Source organism: Schistocerca cancellata, chromosome 2, assembly GCF_023864275.1.
Source record: "Schistocerca cancellata isolate TAMUIC-IGC-003103 chromosome 2, iqSchCanc2.1, whole genome shotgun sequence".
Taxonomy (NCBI): domain Eukaryota; kingdom Metazoa; phylum Arthropoda; class Insecta; order Orthoptera; family Acrididae; genus Schistocerca; species Schistocerca cancellata.
Genome location: NC_064627.1, coordinates 807,213,493 through 807,218,382, shown reverse-complemented (window position 1 = coordinate 807,218,382; position 4,890 = coordinate 807,213,493). Strand labels below are relative to the sequence as shown.

At 37.6% G+C, this 4,890-nt stretch overlaps 1 pseudogene; it reads left to right on the top strand.

Moving 5' to 3' along the window:
* The first annotated feature begins 341 nt into the window (after nucleotides 1-341).
* LOC126164309 (5S ribosomal RNA) lies at nucleotides 342-459 on the top strand (annotated as a pseudogene).
* The last annotated feature ends 4,431 nt before the right edge of the window (nucleotides 460-4,890 follow it).

The following is a 4,890-nucleotide window of genomic DNA, read 5'->3' as shown; positions in this document are numbered from 1 at the left end:
CTCATCCACATACGCGTTTGTGCCACATAACTATGTGCTGGATCATTCTTGGTACTTACTTTAGTGTACTGAGGAATGCCACTGCAACGACTACGATTAGAAATAATCTGGATAGAGAGAGACGTTCAGAATTGAAAGGGCAATCAGATAAGGATGTTCCTTATTACCAGAACCGTTCACAACCTTTCCTTAAGGAATAACTTAGGCCCTCAAATTGAAAACAACGAAGGAAAAAGTGTTAAGGAATCTTGGGGCAGATGACACTGTTGAAACACAATTGAAAGAAAATAATGAAAGTAAGCAATGAAGTTCTAGAGGCAGAACATGAGATTTTGTAGAAGGGCAACGGCCTTGCCACAGTGGATACACCGGTTCCCGTCAGTTCACCGAAGTTAAGCGCTGTCGGGCGTGGCCGGCACTTGAATGGGTGACCATCCGGGCTGCCATGTGCTGTTGCAATTTTTTCGGGATGCACTCAGCCTCGTGATGCCAACTGAGGAGCTAATCGAATGAATAGTAGCGGCTCCGGTCAAAGAAAACCATCTTAACGATAGGGAGAGCAGTGTGCTGCCCACACGCCCCTCCTATCCGCATCCTCACCTGAGGATGACACGTCTAACAACTCTGATTGTGGTGTTGCTCACGCTGCTAAATACTGCATTATCGGGCAACAACAGTTATGTTATGTGGTATGTGTTATTAGAGCACAGTTAATAAAGTCATTTCATGTAATAATCAGAACACTAGGCACTCATCTTTTTGTGTTTCCCACGCTGGTCTCGTCGTAAAATCATGGCTCAATCGTTGAAAATCTAGGTGGTTATGATTCCAAGCTCGGGTGCAAAGAGGCCTAGGTTTTATTCTGCTATATTCAAAAGTGATGTAGATGCGCTTCACAAACCTTTCTTGAAGATTACACCTTTCAAAGTTAGCACAATGGTGATGTAAAAAATAATCAGCACTCCGAATTTAAGTTACACTTCCTTTTAATTGCTTTTGTTGTAATATCACGTGACACACAATCATCACAATACAAAACATACTTGAAAACATCTTCCTCACAGTCACTGTTAAAGTTCAAATTTTATAAGCAGACTACAATATACGTCTTTCCAACATGACGTCCAACACTTAGACTCTCTCAAGGTCCGACTCTCTAACAAGTTAACAACTAACTAACAATCGCTTACGCGCCCAAAAATCAGAGTTACAAGTACGTCAAAGATCATAGTGACAAAAGAAAGAATACTCATAAGAATAATATCATTGCAATATAAACATATCGATGTATCAAAAGTGAGATCAAATCTGAATGTTGTCTCAGAAATATGTTAAGTAGTTAACAGAAATACAGTAGAATATTACTGGTATCGAAAGGTTCAGGTGAGGTACCATAATGGTTACGTAATTCAAGTACCATTAAAATACCCTCCCCCCCCCCCACACACACACAATTCCACGCACAAGCTGCATGGGATTGGGTATCCCAAACAGCAAGATAATAAGGTAGTAAGTTACAGTAATCATTATACAGAATAATAGTATCTATGAAACAGTACATAGAGATTCTTGATCTTCGTGGTATAATATTAAAGAAATGAAATGTAATAGATTAAAAGATGCGTTAGCTATATCTTTTCAAACTTGCAAAAATTACTAAATTTTACAACAGGCCTCCCTTCACTCTCTTTACAACAGTACATATAAATATCAAAATGTAATCTGTTAATCTGTAACAATGTTATGCAAAGAAAAACTGATAAAATTTTTGAATCTTAGTTACAACTATGTACATGAGTACTGAATATGTCTCTTGGCAATAAAGTAAGAAAAGTATTAATATTTTTTCAAACAAGAGTCCAATTCTTATTTTCAGTCCATCATTTATATATAACTCACAGTAGTTCCTGTTCCCCTAATTAAGTTTTTCCTCTAATAGTAGGTCCATAGGTATTCCCTTTACATAGTTCCTTTTAGCTGGTGGGTTCTTTATCTGAAATTATTACATAGGCTTTACTTTTCAGTTCAGTATAAATTCCTACACAAATATTCAGTGTTATATTGTGTCACCAAGAATGATCAAACAGTAGTAGAATGACGTAAAAGAAACAATATGAAAGATTATAATAGTCTAAAAATTATTATTCACATTCAATAAAAATTCTATATATTACAAAACACATTAAATTTCTCACTTTCTAACATTACTTAAAAAAAAATCTTGTTTGTGACATGTCATTAGCAAGCTTTTTATCATCCATAGGCCTTCAACATTCTGATGTGAAAGTAATTGGAATTTTTGCTCTACTATAATATGGTATGATAGTATATAAATAAATTTGGAAATTAATTTCAAAGTTATTCAACCAGATGAGTTTCTACATTAACATGGAAATTTGTGACATGAAAAGTATTACCAGACAGCATTTAAGAAAACAGTTGCATGTTAATCTGTATTGAAGAGCATGAGGACATGGTACAATTATAGACACTGCAACAAGGGAGGAGCGGTACCTCAAAATATGTGGATGGAAAAGAAAGATAGAAATAGGTACTACTGGAGAGTTCAGCCTAGCTCCCTCTTATCAGCAGCAGAAGAAAAATAGAATAGAATCAGTGACAGGCAGTAGGATAAGAAATAAAAGGGGAGGGCTCAAAAAATATAACTGAGAGTAGAATGTCAACAGCCACCCACCAATATAAAATACAACGCAGACATGGCAGAACGGACGATTGTGATAATCCCCCTACAGTAGCTTAAGAAACCCATCACTGATGTATATTGTCTATCCCAATATTCACCCCCCCCCCAATACAGATCCAATCTAACTGTAGCATAAAAACCTACAATATGACATGTACAAAGGAAGAAAAGTGCTCAGGGCTACACTGAGTCTTACAAAAACAGAAGGAATATTATCAAAATGACAAAAATAGAGGTTGGATTTTACAACAAGCATCATCTTAATTTCATCAACATAATAGGCAAAATATCAAAATGTATCACACTAATCCTAAACATGTTATATACAAAGACAAAATTAAGAAAAATGACAGTTGTTAGTATCTATGTGTTGCCTCCATAGGCACACAGAATGGTTCACCAGTAATACACAAAAGAATGATTTAATTCCACAGTGTGGAAAGTTCTCAATTTCACACATGCTAATTGTCAAGTGGACAAATAAGCAGGCATAGCCTGTTCATAATATTCCAATTTCAGTCTTTTCCAACATATCAACATCATCATCATCATCATCATCATTTAAGACTGATTATGCCTTTCAGCGTTCAGTCTGGAGCATAGCCCCCCTTATACAGTTCCTCCATGATCCCCTGTTCAGTGTTAACATTGGTGCCTCTTCTGATGTTAAACCTATTACTTCAAAATCATTCTTAACCGAATCCAGGTACCTTCTCCTCGGTCTGCCCCGACTCCTCCTACCCTCTACTGCTGAATCCATGAGTCTCTTGGGTAACCTTGCTTCTCCTATGCGTGTAACATGACCCCACCATCTAAGCTTGTTCGCCCTGACTGCTACATCTATAGAGTTCATTCCCAGTTTTTCTTTGATTTCCTCATTGTGGACACCCTCCTGCCATTGTTCCCATCTACTAGTACCTGCAATCATCCTAGCTACTTTCATATCCGTAACGTCAACCTTGTTGATAAGGTAACCTGAATCCACCCAGGTTTCGCTCCCATACAACAAAGTTGGTCGAAAGATTGAACGGTGCACAGATAACTTAGTCTTGGTACTGACTTCCTTCTTGCAGAAGAGAGTAGATCGTAGCTGAGCGCTCACTGCATTAGCTTTGTTACACCTCGCTTCCAGTTCTTTCACTATGTTGCCATCCTGTGAGAATATGCAACCTAAGTACTTGAAACCGTCCACCTATTCTATCTTTGTTCCTCCTATTTAGCACTCAATCCGTTTATATATCTTTCCCACTGACATTACTTTCGTTTTGGAGATGATAATCTTCATACCATAGTCCTTACCTTTCTGATCTAGCTCTGAAATATTACTTTGCAAACTTTCAATCGAATCTGCCATCACAACTAAGTCATCCGCATATGCAAGACTGCTTATTTTGTGTTCACATATCTTAATCTCACCCAGCCATTCTATTGTTTTCAACATATGATCCATAAATAATATGAACAACAGTGGAGACAGGTTGTCTTACCCCTGAAACTACTCTGAACCATGAACTCAATTTACCGTCAACTCTAACTGCTGCCTGACTATCCATGTAAAGACCTTTAATTGCTTGCAAAAGTTTGCCTCCTATTCCATAATCTTGTAGAACAGACAATAACTTCCTCCTAGGAACCCGGTCATATGCCTTTTCTAGATCTATAAAGCATAGATACAATTCCCTGTTCCACTCATAACACTTCTCCATTATTTGCCGTAAGCTAAAGATCTGGTCCTGACAACCTCTAAGAGGCCTAAACCCACACTGATTTTCATCCAATTGGTCCTCAACTAATACTCGCACTTTCCTTTCAACAATACCTGAGAAGATTTTACCCACAACGCTGATTAAAGAGATACCTCTGTAGTTGTTACAATCTTTTCTGTTTCCATGTTTAAAGATTGGTGTGATTACTGCTTTTGTCCAGTCTGATGGAACCTGTCCCAATTCCCAGGCCATTTCAATTATCCTGTGTAGCCATTTAAGACCTGACATTCCACTGTATTTGATGAGTTCCTACTTAATTTCATCCACCCCAGCCGCTTTATTGCACTGCAATCTATTGACCATTTTTTCCACTTCCTCAAATGTGATCCTATTTTCATCATCATTCCTATCCCATTCTACCTCGAAATCTGAAACATTTCTGATCACATTTTCACCTACATTGAGCAACTCTTCAAAATA